Source organism: Chaetodon auriga, chromosome 22 (genome assembly GCF_051107435.1).
Source record: "Chaetodon auriga isolate fChaAug3 chromosome 22, fChaAug3.hap1, whole genome shotgun sequence".
Taxonomy (NCBI): domain Eukaryota; kingdom Metazoa; phylum Chordata; class Actinopteri; order Chaetodontiformes; family Chaetodontidae; genus Chaetodon; species Chaetodon auriga.
The window spans coordinates 6,492,626-6,516,341 of NC_135095.1; the positions used below are offsets into that span (position 1 = coordinate 6,492,626).

The 23,716-nt window shown below is 41.4% G+C and overlaps 1 protein-coding gene across 1 annotated transcript in view; it reads right to left on the minus strand.

Moving 5' to 3' along the window:
• Window positions 1–21,020, minus strand: part of sox5 (SRY-box transcription factor 5) — a 220,911-nt gene extending 199,891 nt beyond the window's left edge. Inside the window, exon 1 of the mRNA XM_076721791.1 lies at window positions 20,864–21,020. The gene's annotated coding sequence lies outside the window, so the exon portion shown is untranslated. The remainder of the gene's footprint in view (window positions 1–20,863) is intronic.
• Window positions 21,021–23,716: the final 2,696 nt, after the last annotated feature.

Consider the following 23,716-nt stretch of genomic DNA (forward strand, 5'->3'; position numbering starts at 1 on the left):
ATTAAAGCCAGGATAGTGCTCAGGCATTTGTCTAGGGAATCATCCATAAACTGTGACTGCTCAGCTCCGAATGCCTACTCATACCGCACTGACACAGCTCCGTCCTCTCACTGTGGGCTTTAGGAGTCACCACAAAACAGACTGTAATGCTGGAGAGATATCATGTCACAGCGCCAGGACAAATTAGGTAGTTACAGTTGCTTCCTTGCTGGCATAGAAATCTTTGTCAAACATGCTTCATGTTATTATCAAACTTGTACAGCCAGTCATACAGCTGATTCATAACCTTGCACATATTTTATATTACATTTTGACTTTAAGCCATCCGCCAGCTGTAGACTTTTTATGTAAAGTTAGCATTTTTTATACTGGTGACATATGGTCACTTACGTTGTTACGCTGTAATAACAAAAAATAGCCAATTTATTTGCACTGTGAAGACAGAGCTGGAGGAGTACCTCTCTCTTCTACAAGACTCTATTATTAGGACTTGAAATGATGCACGTCTCGTCAGTCCATGTGATATCAAGTGAGGTCAAGAGCAGCAGAGAGGAGGGATCCCTCAGACAGATTAAATCAACATAGTCAAATACAGTATGGACAATTAGGATGACAATATTATGGCTACATTGTAAAAATATATGAAGAATACGGATTGTGACATGTTTCACCAGCAAACAGGCTAAGTGGACCGACAAGTGGTATATAAACAAAGCCAAAGTTGGTCTTCAGGACTTTGACAGATTCCTGTTATGATGATGATAGCAATGGTGTTTATCAAATCAAGCATGTTTTATATGGAATCGTTTATGTTCTTTGTTGAATCAAGTCTGAATTTATACATCAACTTATGAGCAACAGCAGATGTTGTTTTTGTTGAATTCCAGTGCTTTTACTTCTCACCCTGCCACAGTGACGCACATGTGTAACCCAGGGTGTGTCAGTACACCACGGCATCACTGTTGGGTGTAATTACAGGTGAAATACAACATTCTTCTGGCCAAACAACAACAACCACACCCGATCTGAGACTTCCAGCTGGTTGCTCTTTAAGATCAACAGCATTTTATAACAACATATGTTTTATGGAGGTCATGGATAGCCGGTGCCCATGACAAATATTCAAAATTGCAAGTTGTGCAATCTTTGCCTACCAACAGTAACTGATAGATTAATAAACTTCATACTTTGAAGCATAATATCAATTCTTAATCCATTACACAAGGTACATGTATATTTTGCCAAAAGATCTCTACATTACTGAATATTGTATCTTTGTCATTTCAGTGTGTATGTGTGTGTGTGTGCATGTCAGAAAATGTGAAAGAAAGCGAGACAGAGAAGATCGTGATTGAGTCGAGCAACCTGACAGCTGTCAGTTGAACCTATTTCAGCTCCGACACATACACACACGCGCGTGCACGCGCGCACACACACGTCAATTAGGAGCCATGGTGAGCTGAGCAATGGTGAGCTGATTGGGTCACATGTTTACTCCCTGCAGCAACTGTCAGCAACGGACCGACAATACGGCGGACATCACCTGACACTCAGACAAAGAAACAGACAAACACACACATAGATATGCAGTGTTTCTGTCAGCGTGACAGCATCTGGCAAAATAACCAAAGCATGTATAACCACAGGTACAAAGCCTCGAAGAACTCACACATGCGCACAGGCAGACAGATACAAACACACCCTTTGCTGAAGCTTTAGCTTGACAGGGCTACAATGCTGTAGCATTTATCAAAATACATCCACCCTGAGCCAATAAAACAAGACCAGGAGCCTACAGCCATGCTAGTCAGCATGCTAACATGCTCACAGAGACAAGTTTGAGCCATATCTGCATGCAGAGCAATCAGAGACTTTTAGAAGAACTTTGCTGTGCCATAGAAGCAGAACTGTTAAAGATTATTGGAGCAATATGATTGCCATTTATATGAGATGACAACTGGGAAAACTATACTTCCTCTAAATACATCACCGGCAGATCATAGCAGCATTGGATAAAGGTTGCATCTTGGTATCGATGTCAAGTGTCATTAAACAAGCTGACCGGCAATTTGAAAAGTGAATGGAGCAAAAGTGGAAGACAGAGGACATGTTCATGTCCAGCAGTGAGCCATGCTTGGCCATGTCATTAAAACAACACAGATCAGAGACAGAAAGGACAAAAGAGAAGAAAGGGGCAACACAGGAAGACTAAAGAGGATGTGGGCAACAGAAAGAAATGGTTGTGATAACAATACAACAAAAGACCAAAAGACTTTAAGAGAGAACAAGCGATAGATGGAGACAAACTGTAGTGTGTGCGTGTGTGTGTATTCATTATAAAAGTGTTCTGATTGTCTTGGCGTCCTATCAGGTGGCATCAAACCCATGTGCGATCTGGAGGGGGAACTACAAAGTGGATCCTGGGGCCTGCAGAAAGAAGCCTTTTTGATCGTGCTAATTAAAAGCCATTTTGTTTAAAACAAACAGACACAAGTCTAATTGGCTCTTTTCCATAAGAAAGGGAAGGATGTTGAAAGTAAAAGAACGCATGGAGGAGGGAGGAAGTGTGTGTGTGTGTGTGTGTGTGTGTGTGTGTGTGTGTGTGTGTGTGTGTGTGTGTGTGTGTGTGTGTGTGTGTGAGAAGTGGTGGTGGTGTTGGATCAGAGGGAAGTGGTGCTCAGTCTGGCACATGCACCGCTTCAGACACACACATGTAAACATGGAAGCGCACACACATTGTATTTTGTGACCCACTATTAGGGAGGCCCATTAACAATCTGAGCATACAGTAAAAAGCCAGCACAAGTATGTGAGGAGATAACAGGTGGAGATGACAAACAAGAAAACACACACACACACACAAATTTACACATGCATAACAATTCAAAGAAATCGGCTGTTCTGTTGAACATATGGCAGAGTTAAACGGCCCCTAACTGTTCCATTATTCTCTCTTTCTACAGGGGACATCGTTATGTCAACTTTAAGTCTTTAAAACTTTTTTTTCTTCAAAAGCAGAGTGCAGTCAACTGGCTTTTAATTTTCTTTACTTTTTTACATAGTAAAGAAGAAAAGAAGAAAAATACATACGAGACATTTTCTCCATAAATTGCAGAAAACGGTGAAAGCACTCACAGACTGAACTCTGGACTCCATGTAACCCAAATCAAATGTGTCTCCTCCAGCCTTATGACACTCAGAACAACCTTCAGGTTTAAAACACCTTGTCCAAGAATGACTCAATGGAGCTGGAGTGGTCCTCACAGAAGTGGGGAGGCAGTAGTAGCACACTTAAAACTCTGCACTGATTCAGATTCATTTACTGTCCATTAAATTTACATAAAATGGAAATTAATCTTTGGCACTGGCATATGGAACAATGCACACCACAGTACATAACAATACATAATAATTATACTGTAAAGATAAGCTGAAATCTTAAAGTGACACATTTGCAGACATATTTCTGAGGAACAACAGTTAAACAAACTGCATTTATCCGGCAGTGATGCCAGATAAATGCATTTCCTGGGAAATCCTCATCCACAGGAATGGCCAACTCCACCATTAACAATGACAACTACTATACTGAGAGGTAATAACAGTTTTGTTTTTGCAGTAACCACTCTGCAGTAACACCTAGCCTGTATTAACTATACTCAGCTGATGCTGAACCTTTAATTGAGGAACAGACTTCTCCAAACCAGAGGCAGCTGCCGTTTCTTTCAGGAATGTGTCTTAGAAAGTTCCCTTAACTTCAGCCACTCTGGTGTTATGCAGAAACCCCATGGGCTCTAAATTAAGCTGTGTGTTGAAGAAACTGTTTGTTTTACTCAACCTTGGCAATGTCTTAGCATTTCATTTTTAACCCTCCAAAACTTACGAAGATATGAGAAATTGTGGCAGTGAAATTCAGCAGACACCATTCCGTCTGCATACATCACAAATTCAATAACATAACAATATAAATAAATCATAACTTCTGGTTTGACATTTGTCACTATCAGTGCATTCAATCTTTGAAGAGCATTTGCATTAATATACACACTGCACGTGTCATATGTACACACACACACACACACACACACACACACACACACACACACACACACACACACACACCTGGGGCTGAAAAGGGAACAGATTGTCTCCTTCCATCTCTGAGTCATCATATCACAGCCTGCAGCTCCTCTGGTTGAGTTCACACTGTTCTGCTAAAACTGACAGAAGTCAACTGAGCCCAGCTAGATCAGAGAGAGTGGATGAGTCTGAACTACACTGGACAGGACAGGACAGGACAGGACAGGACAGGACAGGACTGGGCTTAACTCGCCCAGCAAAGAGATATCGTCCAGTTTAAGCAGTGCATTTACGTTCTGAGGGCTGTGTATTTCAGTGATGCTACAGTCAATATTAGGCTTTCAGGAGTGTGACTGTGTGTGTGTGCACGCCCTGGGAGGAACGAGGATTTAAGAGTTAGTGTTTTCTTATTTCTGTCTCGCACACACCACCACACACACACATACATACACACACAAACACACAAATACCCACACACAGACTACAGAAGTGGCACCTGAAGGCTGTTTGATCCATGAGTGCTGTACAGGATTTTCCTCTTGCCTAAACTCACTATCATTGTCAAAGAACTACTCCTGTTCTCCTGCAGATACAAACACACAAACACACAATTTGTAAATGAAGCATGCAATGGCATAAATTGCTGAGAATATTGAATGTCATGTGTAACTTAAACATATTAAAATCAATACAAATACTTTTCCTTTGTCTTCATCTTGAAATAACATCCACAATACAGTACACACACACACACACACACACACATCCACACACCCACTCCAGGCTGTACACGTGTAAAGATACACACATGAACTGTACACACTCGCAAACTGGCCCACTTCCCATCTCAAAACCAAGTGACTGAGAGAACACACAAACATGTGTCATCTTTTTCTCAGACACAACGCTCATAAAACTCACAATCTTCAGTGATTGTGTTTACAACCAGGACAGAGGAGCGGGCGGCTTGAATGGCAGAGGCGACAGGGGCCAATTTTAACAACGTACACAATGCACTACATTAGAGCCGCGCTTTCCCGTCTGGCCGCAACAAAACATTCACTTATCTATATGATAATAGGAGGGTGCAGAGCTCAACGTGACAACAAGAGAGAGACGCATCACAATGCCGAACGACGCCTGCAGACAGAGTGATCCGAGATGTAATCTGCTCCAAAGAGAACAGGGAGAGGAAAGAGAAAGGAAGAGGGAGATACACGTCTTTATGTGCAACACAATTTGGAGTTGCATGGATTGACAATGAAGCTGTCAACAACAAAGCCCAGACAACAGCCTATTGTGAGGGAAGATATCTGTGGAGGAGATATTGATGCTGAAAGGGGGATGAAATACAGGAGACAGCGTGATACAGGAAGTACTGACAGTCTTTAGAATTTCAGCTGGTGAGTGTGAGCGGAGTATGATTGTAGACTTGATGCAGGTTGGATGAATCACAGCATTTCTCTCTAATGTTTAATGTATGTTTGAACACATAGAACCAACTCTGCGTGCGGCAAGAAGTAGGAAAATGGTGTAAAAGAGGATGTTTGCACCTGCTGTGTGTGTGCGTTTTCATGTCTGTGAGTTTGAATGTGTGTGTACGACAAGCCTGTGTACTGAACTTTAATGGAATACTTCAACTGTGGGAATGCTTGTTTTTCAGTCTTTTTTCAACCTCATATCTATGTATGGTGAACAGAGCTGCAGTCAGGATGTGTTTATCTTAGCTTAACATGTAGACTGGGGAAAAAGCTAGCCTGGTTATGTCTACCAGCACCTTTAAAACTGACTGACTGAAATGTGGTATATAGTTGGATGGATACACTATAAGTCCTCAAGAAATAACTCCAACACACAAATAGTCATTTTTTTACTGATCTGTTTACATACAGGTAATGCCAAGATCAGACTACACAATATTTTTGTACTTTAAGATGGTCACTAGAGTCGTAACATCTTGCCGTGACTTGGCAGAGAGACATGGCGGACTACACCAAAAGGCCCACTTTACTGCTCCAGCTGACAACACTAACAGCAAATGTTTCCTAGTGTAATCATTGTTTTTGTAGATGAAAGCCGAGCTGGAGTCATTCATTTTAACAGCGGTTTGTCTTTTTTCCTTTCTAGTCAAGTGCAGTACTGTGGGTGACGTCACACACACACAGGTGTGATTATTCAGTATAATCCTCCTGCCTCAAGACTGATGAATGGGTACAGGGTCACTGAAATTAAATAAAACATTGTTCCTCTTTCACTTCATGTTTACAGCAGTGTGCGGAGACACACTTCATGTTCTTACATGTCAGCATCATGGAACATGCCGAAGTTAGCAAACCAAGTGAGACAGGGCAAAGTAGGATCAAAAGTTAATTTTTTTTTCCTGTCACCCAACATCTGTCAGGTAATTATCAGGCTGATGGTGTGTAGCCTGATCTTAGCATTAAAGACACAAGAACCATGAACAAAAAGCAAAGAGGTGTCAGTAAGTGTGAAACTGGTCTACCTGTCTCCACTGCTAAGCTAGGCTAAACACGTCCTGGTGTCCGAACTCCAGCTCCCGACTTGAAGCAGATTCATCTCAGCCTATTTCCCAAAATATTGACCTTTTCCTTTAAAGCTGGCTCGCCTTCTGCGGGACAATGAGACAAAATAATCAGAGAAGGAAAGAAAGAGAAAGAGTGAGAGAAGTAGAGGAGAAATCACAAAGGAATTACACTTTCTCTTGGCTCATATGATCTATTATTAATCCAATTTTGCACAGACCCTTACATTTTTTGGGGGGAGAAAAATCACATTGAGCAAATTAATGAGGTAAACGTAATGATCTGAGATGATCAAAGGATATCAGTGTTGGGCAAAGTATAGCCACCAATTAGTAAAACAAGCGCAGGAAAGGGACTAAAATATGCACCACCGCGCCTGATGAAAAGACAGGGTCAGAGAGAATGGACTAATTTCACAAATGAAACGACGTGCACCAAGACAAGCCCACGTGCGTGTGTGTGTGTGATCCAGGAAGGGGGGGGTTGTATGCGGGTCATGTTTAGATTCCCCCTGGGTCTATGAGCAGAGAGAGTCAGGGAGGTCCCATAAGAGCAGCAGGAGAAGAGCTGGCTTTACTTTGATAACAATAATAAGGTATCTCTCTCTCTCTCTCTCTCTCTCTCTCTCTCTCTCTCTCTCTCTCTCTCTCTCCCCTTTTTTTAATCCCACTTTGGCACAATGAGCACTGCCGCTCTCGTTTGATCCATGAAAGAAGCTTGTTATGTTTTTTTGAAGAGTTTGATGCACAAAGGAAAAGGAGAAAAAAAAAAGTTTGGAAATAGGCTGCGTCTGTCCGACTTGGACTTTGGTTCATTAGGAGGGCCTCAAGGGGTGTACTTCTTTTTGTCGGTTCTTGTTTTGTTATTTTTTTATTTTGGGGGGATTTTTTTTTGTTTGTTTTTACGGGCGGAAGCTGCTTGACCCACCAATTGTGTACAAGGTTCCATAGTGTGTGCATGTGTGTACACAAAAATGGTCTGTTACATTGAAAAAAGGGGGAAAAGGGCAGAAGACTTCCACTGGAATGTTAACTTATTGTGCTGACCCTTTAATATCGTGAAGCTCAAACAGATAGATGGACAAAAAAAAAAAGTCTCTTCTCAAAAATTGAAAATAATGAGAGCTGTGAAATCATGAGGCAGCAGTCACTTGGCTTTTCTCTTGTTTGACACCAAACACTGTGACATGTCAGATTCCTGTGAAGCTAGATGATGAACTGTAGGAAAATTTACAGGTGAGGTGCAGCGCAGCACACCCGCAGACTACTCCCAATCCAGCCTGTGCTCTCACAGATATCGAAGTTTGTGATCTGTCAAAATAAAGAACGAACCATGACAGAACATATTGCTTGAGCTAAAACTCAGAAAAAATCTTCTTCAGAACTCCAGGAGCGTGAGGAGGGAGATGAAGATCAGAACGGATGAGTTGAAATGAATAAAATCTCTGACGTTTGCCACATTTTACGAAAAAGGTCGACTGCTAGTGGTTTGCTATGTGGAATGGGTGACGGAAGTTTCGTGCTCAACCCCACAGCCTTTCACACTGCAAACAGGAAAGGCCTATGAATAGTTTGCTGCGTTAGGTCAACAATTCATTCATTCATTCACATTCATTCATTCAACAATGGTTTTATTTATAGGACAGTCCCACCTGAGCTGAAATCCCAGGGGCTAGCTGAATGCAAACCATGTTTATGTGAGATAAAAGATGTATGACTGGTGCTTACATGCTGACAAGACATCAATATGGTTAGACACAACTTCCATACGTGTTAGATATTATATAGTCACCTGTGAACACAACTTGAAAAAATAATCTTAAAGGATGACTTAACTTAAAGTTTGAGGTCAAAAACACACACCCTAATACTTTTTTTTTTCTCCCTAGGACCCCCCTTATTGAGCTGTTAAATGACAACTCAAAGCGCTAGCTAGCAAAGACTAAAGCTCCTACTAAGCTCATGGAGACTTCAGTGTTATGTCACACTTTACACACAAGTCTCCTGACTGGTCTCCCCTCCTCTCCTTTTCCTCTTTTCTCTATCAACCAGTCATCCCAACCAGTGTCTCATCCTGCAACATATACTGCAGTTCTCCCGTCCCAGTTTCATTCTCTATTTTTAAGGAGATTTGCCGTCTTTTAAAGTCAAATATTGTAACAGCTCACTTACTAAAAGCCTCCATGGGGAATGAAAGCACGCCGCACATCTCTCAATTTAATAACAATGAATCACTTCGTGCTTACACAACAGAGGAGACACGGGAGGAGGTGGAGGAGAGGAAGGGGGGGGGTTAACGGTTCCTTCTGATGAATTTTAATCCTGACCTCAAAAATAAAAAAAAGACGACAGAGAGGAGGGGGGGTGGTGTTTTGGTTTCATTCTCATTTTTTATTCTTGCTTTGTGTATTCTCCTAAGCCTCTGCATGACTATGTGTTGGAGGGAGACAATGTAGGGACAAGCCACTTAAGCCCATTAGTCTAATAATTCATATGTCTTGGCAGCGCACTCCTCAGCCTCATCCAAAGTCTGCAGAGAGACTCTGAGAAAGAGCAAGCGATAGATCATTAGATAGATGGATAGAGACAAAGAAAGAACAAAATGGGGATACAGACGACAAAGGAGAGAAAGACAAGGAGAGTCCTCAGCTTTTATCGGGTACATTGACGAGGTGAATCCAACTTTTAACCAATCTCTTAACAAATGAGAGGTGGATTAAATAAAAGGTGTCGCAACTCAATATCAAGCCTATCACAAAAATAGGCAACAAAAATCATCAAATGTCATGACACTGAAAAACAGGACACCGTCTCGACTCACACCACCAAGTTTAGTTAGTTAGTTAAGGCACTGTGTGGAGTTTCTAATCACTACAAGTACTTTGGAGCAATCCAACAAGCACTTTGGCTCCACATCAACAAGCTAGGTGTGCTGAGACGAGAAAGTGAGCTCTCTTTTTCCATTCCATTCTTCTATCTGGTGGTAAATCATCTTGCTTTGTCTTTGTTTTCTTGTGACGAGATATATTAACTCGTGATCATTAAAAAATAATTGCAAGCACAGCCATTCTCAGCTTCAAAAGAAACTGCAATCATGTTATTCGTAATAGTTTTCTTGAACTGATACATATCACGATGTGGGAAATGTCGGCAATAACAAAGAGAAGTTTTTACAGCAGGAGCTTTTAATGTGCAGACTTTCTTTGATTTTAGCAAAATGAACACAAACTGGCATATGATAGTATTGTCATAAAACAAGTCCATTAAGAGTCAAGAGACGATTAAGACTGAATTATTGCCTCGTCCTCCCCCTCAGGGATCTAGAGACATGGACAACCCTTGATAAACTGTGTTCTTACTGCGCAGTTTATTTCAGAGAGGTCATGTCGGATTAAGCTTAAGTGACGAAAACATCCACTTCTCAATTGTTTTGCAGGCTGATTTTGTAAGCCTATTAAAACATTCAGTAAGTGTTTTCTTGATCATTGTTTATTTCACAATTTCTTTCACCAAAACAAACTCTGTTTCAAGTGTACTAACATCTCTGCAACACTGACGAACTGCTCCAATTTTCACTCGGCTGTGATATTTCATTACGCCACGCCAAGTCATGCAAACATACTCCGATAGAGAGACAAAAAGTGAGGGATATGCCCCAGTAATCCACCACATGTTGGGGGAATTGTTTACTGCTTCCCGTCTTGTATGAGATCAACACCCCGTTAAAGCACTGACACTCAAACACACACGGCTTTCTCACCTGAGCCCTCCCTGAGTATATGTGTGTATATGTGTGTGTGTGTGTGTGAGAGAGAGAGACAGAGAGAGACAGAGAAACAGAGAGAGAGAGAGAGCACCTCATCAGTCGCATTGGGAAAATACCATTCAGGGACTGACAGATGTCTTTCTCCGTCTGACTCTTAACTGCATCTAACAATGTGTCTCGCTCTGTGGGCCTCAGGAGTTGTGCACACTGACTATAACTCACACAAACACACTCAAGTACAGACTGTTTCTATGTACAGTACATGTTTGAGTTTTCAACTGTCTAAAATGGAGCGGAAACCAATCCCTGATGCTACAGCCTGATAACATGATCCACCGCTGCCAAGCAGCGACAACTGAATGACTGTAAATAGCAGACACACTTCACTCTCAGTGCAGGCACAGTAGACTCAGCAATGACTGCAAGTGGCTCTTCCAATAACTTGAGGACGGAGGTTGGAGGAATCTGAATACAGAATAGCTCAGAAATGAAGAGGTCAGATAATCCATAGCTATAAGTGCAATATGTCAGATATAAGGATCTTCCTAACAACTCACTTCCTTGACCTTTAAACTGAAGTTTAAAAGTAAAAAAATAGTCAGAAATCAGTCGAAATTGAGCACATTTTAATCTGCAAGGTTAAACATTGCCCAAAAAATATTGCATATATTACAAGAGCCATTTTAAACAATTCTTCAATAACCAAATCACACTTTAAATGCTGCTGAAATGTGTAGCACTTTGCACCATACATCAGAGTTCCAGTCCGCATGACGTGGAATTTTTTCAATTTCCCAGACAAATGGGAGAAATTACAGTCAAATATCACCTAAGTTTATGCACCTTCTCACCCATGTTTTTGTGTGTAAGTGACAAATGGGGACACAGATTGGCCAGTATTGAACGAGAGCACTGCAGCCGGCAGCAACACAATCCTTGGGGACAATTGCGCCCGTCATTTTATATCCACTAAAGCTGTTTGATTTTACCACTCTATGTGTTATTCTATGTGTCTGACATCATTATGGAAAGGATCCCTACAGAGACAGACTTTGTTGTTAAAGAGTAAGATCCTTTTTGTCCAACCAGAATCAGCCGCAATGTCGCTCTTGTCAAGGCTACTACACTCCATGGACAAAAACGGTAATTTTATCATTGCAAAACACTTTTCAAACTCAACTGAAACAAAATAAAGTCCTCTTAGTTCATATTTCCACCGTTCCAACAATCACCACTATCTCCGATTTGGTTGAAATAAACCCTTAATTCACTGACTCAGGGGAGGAGAGAGAGAGAGAGAGGGACGCACCAAAACAGAGCAGAGGGACAGAGTATTTTCACATCTAACTCAGGAATTAAACATGTTAGACTTTAACAGATTTCGGTAAAAAACAGTAATTACTGGACAACAGAACAGAATTATTCTGTAATTTAAATGTACAGATTGATAAAATAATAAAAACTAGCTAGTCGACTAATCACACACACCCCCAGTCAAAGATCAAACTTAAGTTACTTGATCTTTCCCATTTGTCATGTACTGTATAAATTACAGGCACATCTCTCTAATGGAGAAAAATTATTTTCCCTCAATAATTTTCTGTAGGTCAGTTCAGCCCTTACTAATGGTCTAAGACAGCACCGCTCAATAAAAGAAACGGTTCAGTAGTTTGCTTTAGCAGTGAAAAAGCAGATTACAATCACGCAGGAGAGGACTTTCTGCACCAACAAAACAGTTTTACGGTGAAATCTCTTCAGCCTTGAACAGCTTCAACTTTTACGGTGGCAGGCTTCTACGATTCCTCAAATGCAGATGAGCAAGGAGAGAAAAGTTTGTCTCTAAACTCTTAATGAGAAAGGCACACAGCTCAAGGAAGTTCCCGCAGCCAAAGTCACACAGGCACACACTTACACACACTGCGCTCAAGCCATAAAGGCAGGCATTAGCTGGCAGGAAGCCGAGACGTGTAAGGCTTGTTAGAAAGGAAACGGCAGGAGACGAGAGTCTGGCACATACACATACAGAAAGACTGTGTACTGGATGAATATTTCATGACAACATATGTGAAGAAAATATGAAACTTTTCCTAAAAAATGTATCCTGCACTGAAGGTTGATATGAAGATATACACATCTTCTCTTTATTACAAAAGTATGACTCTGATGTTAGTGTGTTCCACTTTTATTAAAATGTAGATGAAAAACGAACACATATAATGAATTACATTTTAAAGGTTGATTATACCGTGTATGTTTTCACGGCCATATCATGCAGTATATAAAAAGCCTACTTATAACTCAATAATATCTGTGCGGCTGGTCTTAGGCGGTGCTTTGAGCTGAAAGCTAATTTCAGGGCGCCAACGTGCTCACAGTGACAACGCTAACATGCTGCTGATAAGCAAGTGTAATGGTACCATGTTCACCATTTTGTCTTAATGTTTACCAACTAGCAGTTAACACAAAGTACAGGTGAAGCTGATGGGAGTGTAATGAGTTTTGCAGGTATCTGGTCATTAACTAAAGAACAGGGCAGATTGACATTTTGACCTGATGATGATGCTAGATGAAAGCTCAGGAAATACTTTACAGTCCACTTACATGGGTTTTAATAGACTTAAATACATGCTCTGTATGCCCATCAAAGTTGCATCCCCTCAGTCACTATCCAAACCAAATAGCGACAACTTTCAAGTCGGCTCAGGTTCTGAAGAGTTCAAAAAAATACAAAAAAAACATTACCTGGGTTTCATGGTAGAATAACTAAAAAGAAAAAACAACTATGTTTTGTGAGAGGACTGTATGTATGCCATTTTGTCACAGCTTAACAAAGCAACAATTGTAGTGATAGCACAATAAAAGCTGAATTCAAGGACTGCCAAGGAATTCATTTTGTACAGAATACAAAATTTAGAGCGACGTAACAGCAAAACCAAACAATAAGATTTGTTGATTGAGGGAATGGAAAACTGTGGCTTGCTGGAAGATGAGAAATCTATCTTAAAAAAAAAAATCACTGGCAGGAATGTAAAGTGCACAGTCCTGCTGAATATCTTCAACACTTTCATGTTTGACTAATCCTCATTCAAACTTCAAAACTTCATTTTAAATTCTAGTCAAGACTCTGAAGTTTCCAAAGGTAATAAATATGGTAAAGCGTTGGGAAGGGTAGATCTGAATGCACAGTATATGTGAGACAGTCACACTGTAGCATTACTTCTACTTAACCATCCTTTAATAAATGCATAAGCAGTTTCTTAAACTCACTGATAGATACCATGGACACAGTTAATTGCATGTACGAATACTGTAGCAACAGCAATGAATACCACAAACAAAGTTCTGGTATTAATATTAAAGCAAAATTCATGTCATGTTTCAGAGAACTACCTCTCTACTATGTGTCCCTCTCTCTCCTCTACTCATCCACCAGCTTTCTCTTGCTTTCCGGGAGGCAGGGTGGTGATTGGCGGAAAAAAGCTTCCCTCGATCCAATCCCTAATCCCCAGCAGGCTCTAAAACATATGGATAGAGGAGGACCGGCGGCAGCTCTCTCACTGTCCTGTTCTGAGCTCTCTCTCTCTCTCTCTCTCTCTCTCTCTCTCTCTCTCTCTCTCTCTCTCCCCCGCTCTCTCTTTCCTGCAGTAGCAGCAGCGGTGACAGAGGCAGAGAGGAGATGGTGCACGGGGAAAAGCAGAAAAAGGTACCAGCCACGTCTGCCCTGCTCTGTGCGCTCTGCGCCTTGGAGAGACAAGTCACACTGCCAACGCGCCCTTACTGCCATCGCTTCTACAACTTGCATATGGTGGGATCTAATTCTATCTCTGTTACAACTTACCGGATGCTGTGTGGCGAAGGAGACTGTCTTTCCTGTGACTCTGTCTCTATCCGTCTCTCCCAGGGAAAGGCAGAGAGGTGATGGAGGTCGGGGAGGCTGCTGCTGCTGCTGGTGATGGTGGTTTGGGTGCTCACATTGATTTGTGTCACTTCTCTGTCTCTCCCTCGCCACTCCACCTCTTTGCCGCTCTCTCTCTTCACTTCACTTCACATTACACACACATGCATGCACACACACACACACACACACACAAACACACACACACACACACACCGAGGTTTGGGCAAATTACACAAAGCTGAGGCACCAAGAGAAGGGGACGTCAATTTGTTTACTCTCCAGAACGAGCACCGCCACAGAGGCAGAACAGCCACCAATGGCACAGCAGGCCAGCCAGCATCTCAGAGCTGCTCAAAACAGTTGTCAACTTCCACCGCACAGTAGACCAAAAAGCTACGCCAACACATGCTCTTTATAATATATCATAATGAAGAGAATTCATGAGCATCCCAAGAATTAACGATTGCAGTCTGTATTGGTCCCAGAGGCTCTGCGGTTATTAGAATACAGTTGGGCAGCCATATTGGTCAGAGCTAATAATGCACACAGGATTGAAAATACAGTGGGCAGATGTGGCCTGAAGCGAGATGCAGCTGCAGACTGTCATGATGTATACTTTTAATGTGTCAGTATCAAGAGCTGTTATGCATATCAACTGCACCCAAGGCTTTGCTATCCATTTCACTAAGCTGTTTGAGCAAGCCAGAGTCCCACAATGCTCAACTGAGTGACAGGCAGGTTAGCAAACAAAAGGGCTATTGCAGCTGTTACCTTGTAGCTAGCAATCACAACACAAACTTTTATCAATATACTATATTAACAACTTAGGTTCATGACACTCATGTAATGCTAACACTGTATCCGCTGGATATGTTAAGAGGCAACTATTTACTAACACACTTAATTTTATAAGGGGATAATATGTTAATGTTGTCTTTACAGTCTATTCCACCAAATGAACAAAAAAAAAAAATACATTCATGCTTTCATGCATTCATTCATTTGCTAACTTCTCATATTGTTCTGCTAGCTTGCCGAAGACGCTACCATCAGACAACTTGACTTTGCTAACTTACGGTTTGTGTTTTCATTTATTTGTAAACAAATGATATCTCATTGGAAGTGACTGGTAAAACATGGTTAGCCTTCTTAATTTGCAGTCTTGACATAAACAGCGTTACAAAACGTTACGCTCTAGCTTTTGCTCACTTTTCACATAGTAACGTTAACGGTTACTTTTCAGGGGCTTAACGTGACACGTAAAAGGTGTTTCAGTGACGCTAAAATTGTGTTTCCTCGCTGTAAACTTACTGTCGGAGCAGAGGTCAGAAAAGTTGATACTTCAACTGTTTTCAAAACATACGCGCCAGTATATAAACATAGTAGCTTTGTGTTTTGAGTTAGAAACACTCACCCGTCTGTAAACACGGTCGTACGAAGTGTGCGCAACTACTTTCGCCTCCGTTGACGCCCTAGCTCGCGCACATTACAGTGCCCGCCCCCTGCTTCTCCATTGGTCTGTACGGTTCTCTCCTAGCTCACTCATTGGCTAACCTAATTCTGCGCCTCAAAACGAAAAAGCCTGAGATAATACACAAATTTACTTTCACGTTTTTAATGAAGGGAAAGTCTAAAGCAACTGAATTATGCTTATACATCTCAACTTTTTAATCACTTGCCTGGAAATCATTCAGTAAGAGCTTGTAACCTGAATAAATGAGAGGCACAGAAAGTCACTGACTGGCTTCATGCAGTGCTTGAACTGGAGTACAAAAAGGTGCCATAACTCTAAAGCAACCCAAATACGAAATATGTGGACAGGTTATTAAAACACGAACTCCAGTACCTGCTGGGCTCCATATTGGCAGATTATTGTGGAGATGATGGCAGAAATCTAAACCCTTATCCTGTAGCTTTCTAACTCAAGCCGACCTCAACAGCCTCCTTGGAAAGAGATCAATCTTGCCTGAAATTTAGAAAAACTACATCTATATCCTCTAGAAAGTGGCTGCATAATGGGTAATAAGTTAAAGTTACTCAGTTGGACAGAAATCTTACTGCCAATAAATACTTGTGGAATTCAAGCAATGGCAGCCCATCCTCACCAGAAAAACAGCGTAATAGGTCATTCATGTTTTACACAGAATGCGGTAAGGATGAGGGGATGGCTAAGGTCCAGTTCGACCTAAACCTAAGCAAAGTGCAACTGTAACCGTTAACCATGTGACGATGAAGAAGGTCCAGTACACCTGCCGCTGGTACTCACCGGTCACTGGATCTCCACCACATGAAACAGCCACTGAAGTGTTAGACAACGCTCTCAAAACATTCACCAAGGTGATATCTTTTGGAGGAATAATCCTCATCCCTCCAGATGCACAACAAAGCAAGGAACAAGCTCTACTCATTGTCCTTACGTGAAATCTCTTGAAGTCTTTATGGGTACTACCAGCCAGCAGCAAAGCTCCACTAACACATTTTTCCTTGCATTTTTCTTGAATCAATAACAACGGCCCTCTGAAAGACAGGAATGCTGTTGGTCTGCCCCTCCTCGGTGTGTGCTCACACACCCGAGACAAACACTTGTGTCAGTAGACTGTTGCTATTGATTTCATAAAATCCAAAAAGATAACTGCTGAGTGCCCACGCTACTTATTTGTGAGTTACAGAGACTTGGAGAGGCAGCACTGAAGCTGTTGTTGATGTCATGGGGGCCAGCACTGTACTAAGACACCTTATGTTGCTTTTTCCTTTATTAATCTGTCTTCTAGTGTTAAAGATAATGCAATATGTACAGATAAGGTGCTTAGATAATTGATTGAATAGTTGGTGTTTGCTTTATGATGCTCAACAGATACAGATCATTGTTTACCAAGCTTTTTATTTACTACTACGTCACCGTTTCACTCAACCATGTGACATGATTCACCCTATGCTCTGCTCACTGTACCTCCCTCTCTCTCTCTCCATCCACGTATGCTTACTTGTTTTCTAATGAGCGTTTTGCTGCCCACTGTACCTTGTAAATGCCACAGCATGCCTGTGCAGGGGCGAAAAAGGGCTCAGGGGCAATCAGCAAAAGCATGGGGGTAGAGCGGATGCGCTTCAAAGGCTGTCAAAACTATATTATATGCTTGATCCCTGTCCAATTCACTTTCACAGTTCAATAGTTACTGTATGTTAAAGCTGGGGAAAACAAAGGCGTATCCTCATTCTGAAGGTAGCCCACACAAGAGGCTTTGTATTTGTGTGTCTGTATGTGTGTGTGTGTGTGTGTGTGTGTGTGTGTGTGTGTGTGAGTGAGTGGTTGGTGGTCAAACAGGGTAACATCTAAATCGAGTGACCGTATAGGTCAGGTTTGACACACTTTATTATTCATTCACTGTCTGTCCTCAGCTGCGCTTAACTCATCAGTACACACACACACACCCACACACACACACAGAGCCTCCCCTAGGTGCAGCTTTTACTGCGCATATGCGCCTGGACGATGCACAAATGTCATGAGCAATAACTGGGATGTCACTCCAAATTCACTCTCCTCTCCTCAGCGTTTAGCAGTTAGGTAGCTCAGGGAACTCTCTCTCTCTCTCTCTCTCTCTCTCTCTCTCTCTCTCTCTCTCTCTCTCTCTCTCTGAGCATTGTCTGTCAATGTGCCCTAACTTCTGATGAAAGTCTACCTGTTTGATATTCTGAAAAATATCTCACACCAAAGATCAATTCAGTTCAATTCAGCCATAAGAATCTGTATCATGGCCCGAGGTGCTCTGGGAAGAGAAGGCTGAAGAAGTGCACACTCATACAGGCCGGTTTATCTCAGGCTCAGTCGGGGAAGTTGTTACTCCTTTTATTATTTCCCTCCTTCGACCTTCATCCTTGGGTTAAAAAGGTGCATTCACAAATGTTAGATGGCAGGATTTGTAGGACTTCTGACGTTTTAGTCATTTTGTATATTTTAAAGGTCCACGGGGAAATGTTGAATGTCTGTTAACTTATTTATATGATCATTTGGGTTTATTTCACCTCTTGCTCATCATAAGGTATTTACTTATCTCCTGTTTTGTGATTTAATGACTTGGTTCAGTCTTCAACAGACTGCAATAAGGTGAAGAAATTTAGGTCCCTTTTCTTCTCTCCGCTGTTTGACTCCCTGGCATTTTGGTGTACTTTTAATGTTTTGACACTGTTCAGTTCAGTTGTTCTTTGCTGGCATGATGCAAAACAGTAACATTTTCCAAAGTTACAAATGAGACATGGCTACTGAACTTGGATAGAAACAAACAAACATGTAATTGAACATAATATACAAGACAAAAAATAGTTACTACAGTTATCACTTTGCATTTAGATAAACAAGTTATCAGCTGATCTGTATATTTGAATTTGACCACTTTTAGGATCCTCCATAATTTCATTCCTGACAACGTGCAGAGGGCTTTGAATCAGCACTTAAAGCATCAGGTTTGGAGCTAGGAAAGTCAAGCGTTATTTTATGGGCCTGTACTTTGCTAAGAAACTCCTAAAAATAGAGAGGGTTCAAGAAAGTTATCTGAATGGTTTAATAAAATAGAAATTCAGAGACTGTTTTCTGGGTGGGGACAAAGGGTGGAGTGTCTTTGGAGGGCTTGAGCTCATGACTTCTGTATTTCTAAAACCGCAACGTCTTTGGGTTCTTATATGACATACTAATCTGTTTTTTCACACAGCAATTTAGTCGTAAGAGTTTCCGTGTTTGGGTTTGTTTGGGAATTTTTCCAAAAACAGCGCTGGTCTTTTTATTTCAAAACTGGGCATAAGAAATGCCCTAATTTGTTTAAAGCTGCTCCAAATCAAGATCATGTGCAGCTGTCTCTCTCTCCTTCACACAGTTGCATGAATGTCAGTATGTGTGTGTGTGTGTGTGTGTGTGTGTGTGTGTGTGTGTGTGGGAGGGATGGGGATCAGGAAGCGTTAGCCGTAACACGAGCGTAACTTTTTAATGCTCTATCTGAGATAGATCTTATTGTCAATTTCCTCTCTTTTGTTGGAGCACAAAGCAGCCTCTGACCATTTCCACGAATTCCTTTCAAGTTGGTGGAGTTTTTTTTTATGATACTGTTCAAAAATTCAAGCAGAAATAAAATGTTTGATGTCATTTGTTCCTTACAGAAAAATTGCATTATGCATAACCACTAATCATATTACCATTATAGAGCAAAAGTATAGAATTCAATGTAATGGGGAAATTCATAATTTCCTGAAAATAGCTTTGTTGCTTGTCTTTAATATTATTAACAACAGTAATAGGCACGGGCACACACAGACACACACTGAGCATCATATATTACTTGTGAGTAGCCAGCACAGCTACCTTCTCAGGATTTGGCAGCCTGTGCCAGACCCCTGGGGCCTGCAGCTTAAGAGCCTGGCCAAATGACACCCTGCTGGGGCAACAAGGCTCCTGGAAGAGCTGGGATGATGTATGGGCAGAGTTGAAGGAGATCCTGGCTGATGAATTACCAAAGACATTTGTAGTTTATATCAAGGTAACCCAACAAGGAACAATGTTTAATGTGAAGACAAATATCTGGTTAATGTCTGTTAGCAGTCACCAAGAAGGAAACCACCAGGAAATGGGGCAAGGCGGGCCCTCTGAAACACTGGTTGGACACTGATAAGGGGATATTTGCTGTGGGAAGAGTCACACACGTTTTGAGAATACAAGAGGAATTTATTGAGAAATGGGATAAATGGACTGCTTATAAGATTCTTCACAGACATCCTGAGTTATATTGATCTGCTGTGTATCTCACTGACATGACTAAGGTTTATTCTGTGGTCACTAAATGAAAAATACTAAAACCGAATATTAAAAAAAATAGAGTTAAGCACAAATCAGTCCTCTGTTGGCTGATAGCCGGAGCAACTGAAGTGAATCAGTTCATTACAGAAACATCCATCTCACAAGTATATTAATTTCTCCTTCAAGATCAAAATGTTCTCGCCTGCATTGAAGTTGAACTTGTGCTGCAAACTCCTTTGAGATAAGTGTTAGCATCTCGAGACAAGCGAAGATAAGTCAGATCAGTCCAGCAGTGCATCATTTCACTAATCTCAAAGGAAAATGCACCTTGAACCTCTCAGTGATCAAGTGAACTATAAATCGCTGCAGAGATGCTGTCAGTATCATCGCAGAATGTCTATTGACGAACTTGTTAAAAGGGTAAAGATATTTATTATTGGCAGTTTTGTACCTGCCACACAAAGGCAGGAGGTCAAGCAGAAAGGTGGCACATAAACACACATGTACACAAACGAACAAACAAATCAAATTGTAGGTTGTTGGATAAAAACTGTCTGCAATTTTTGATGATGCAGCAGACAAGCTTTGGGACTACTATAGAGAAAATTGCAAATAACATAACCTTGGTAATAACATTTCCTTTTAAATGATCTAATGTGCACAAGTCAACATTTTAAACTCATGTCTGAAGTATAAGCATGCATAATTCAAATCCTGCATTTCAGAAAACTTTTGATATCAAGTATATTTCACAGAGAGAAGAGATCATTTTGTGAAACGTGTCAGTGATCTTACCTCCTGTCATGTACTGTAACTCCTCCGTTGAATCTTGCTCACATAGCTCAGGCTTAACCACCCTCTAGTGACTGGAAACCAGCATTACAATTACACCACAGCAGTCTCCAGTTATTAGGAAGCAGCTTTCCCTTCAGCTTACGCTGCTATTTCTACTCATATACGCTCTGCTAGACAAATATATCATGATAAATCCATCCGCCGGCTGGGCTATTCCAAGCCTGAGAAATGACAGAGAAATGCAGGAAGTCGTTGGAACATAAACAAGGCGCAATGGAGGAAGCAAGGGTCAAGGCGGTGCTTCCTGTTCCAAAACCACCTCTGTGCGCCTGCGAGCAGCCGCTAGATATCAGTGACACTGTAGAACTAAAACTACTGAGTTATTATTATCAAGCTTGTTCTGCATGCTTCCATTATCTTAATAGGAAAGTGTTTGAGGACGTATGTCAAAACTTGCATTCTGCATCGTCTTAAACAAAGCTGGATCTCTTTGTCTGTTTTTGAAAAAGCAAATAAACTTTTAATTATTTTAGTGTGTTGTTTCCATTTCCTGTTTTTATGTTTTCTATCAGTTCCTCAATAAACTTGCAATCATCACGTTGCAGCCAGGTTTGATTTCCTGTGTTTTTGCTGTGTTTAATTAGTATTTTTGCAGATGAATACAACCTAAAACCTGTTCAAAGTCATCTGGGGGTTATGAAAACCTCCATTGTCAGATGTCCAGTTTGGATTAGATTCATTTGCCGGCCAGACAAAATGGAAGCATCTGGCCAGCATTATTATAGCATATCATAATGAATTCATAATCTGGTATTATTGAAGCATTTGGTATTATTCTCAAACTCAATTACAGTAATAGGAGTATAATGACTTCAAAGGGTTTACATTTGGGTGACAGACAGGATGGAAGTTATCTCGTTCCCATTCTCACACACTGGCGGATTACCTCCACAACTAAAAGAAATTAAAAAAAATCACCTCAGTTTCTATTTTGATTGTAATGTGCTCCTCTAAATAACCTATTTCAAAAAATGTGCTTGCTCATTTTCTCTCAGTCTGCTTTTTCTTTACAGGCGGTCCAGCGCTGCAGCCCACACGACGCTTTGGACCACAATACTCGCTGCATTCCACTTCAGTGTCTTATCAACACTTTAGAGAAGATGCAGTGTATCAAAAATTTAAGGGAAGACATATGGTATACATGGGATTTATCTCAACCAACTGAGTGCAGTGTATACAGCAATCTGTATCTTAATAGTCTATGAGCAGTGGTGAAGGGAGAATGTGAAAGCTCTGAGGGATTTGGGAGAAAGGATATGATTGCATTTATGTCCCATCAAGCAGCTTGCTGGATCCAGGGGAATGCCTAATATATATCTGTATTTGGTCGCCAGCTTACATCTGTCTGCTTATGGATTTATGACTTCAAAACTATTTGGAAAAAAAAAAAAAAAGGCGCCTCTCGACAGAGCCAGTGACTAATAACTAAAGCTGACAGGGATGGCAGGCAAACACACACACACACGGATAGACGTAACGACAAGACTCGGCGACAAGGAACAAAGGAGTCGAAATCTGACACATTCTCTCTGACAGTAGGATAAAACTCACTCACCCCTCGAGCCATGCGAACACACACTGCACAAATGCGCGCACACACACACACACACGCGCACACAATTTACTTCTTCATCTGTCACGCAGAGTTTTTCTCACAAACACGCACATTATGTTTTCACACATTAAAACAGTCCTGTCGACGTACCAGCCCGTTCGAATCATCATGTAAAGTGTGTTTATTCTCACATTATTTCATTTTTCGTGTACAAGGAGGTTCACACACACAGTTAAAAGCAACAAATATTTGTATTCATGCGACTGAATCCAGAGACTTGAGGGATTTTTGGATGTTTGGCCTTAAACATACTGCCCATAAAAATGTCACACTTGTTATGTCCACAGCTCTGTTTCAGACATAGAGTTGGGCTCTCATGGCTGTTTCGAGAAATGTGCAAATCACTCAGGAAGCCATTTAGCTGAGCAGCAAATATGTAACGCCGTATATCTGAAAACCTTGACTCTGAGTCTGAGCTCTTATATCTTAAAGGAACTGGAGAGTCACGTGATAATTCTCTGTGGGTTTGTTACAAGACGGCGCACCTTTGAGAGCGCATAAACTCATCTGACACATTGTTTATATACAAATGTTGATTAGTGCCGTTTTAATGCCCCAATCACCAATTACACTGTGCACGCTACATGGCATGCAGGCCGCGTGGAGTCTGACATGTGGCCAAACATGGTGGTGCATGTGGATTGCAACTTTAAAAACATATAGAGATGGAGGCAAATGAGAGAGTCTGCACTGGCGGCAAGATGGAATAATGAAAGGGGGAGATAGAGAAAGAGAATGAGAGGGAGAAATGGAAGGAGGTGGAAAGGTGAAGAAGATGTGGATGGGTGGGGGGGGGGGGGGGGGCAGATCGTGTGCGAGAGAGGTGTTTAATCCCCAGAAGCATCCTGACGGCAGCTGCTCTGTGCAGATGGGGACGAAGGGAGGCACACACACACACACGCACGCACACGCACCCACGTACATTGTGTCACAGAGGAAAAAAAGCACTGTCGAATGTTGGAAACCTTTTCGAACACCCTCGAGGATCATGCAAAACATAAGGTAAGGGAGCTTGGTTGTGTTCCATTATTTCCCACTATGCTCAGGCCACTGGAGCTGTGTCATCAGCTGATTAATGAACACAATGCTTTTTCTCTCTCTTTCTCTCTCTCTCTCAATATGTTTTCTAGACTTTTTCTGTTCTTTTCATGTTGCAGTATAGAGGTTTGAATCCCTGG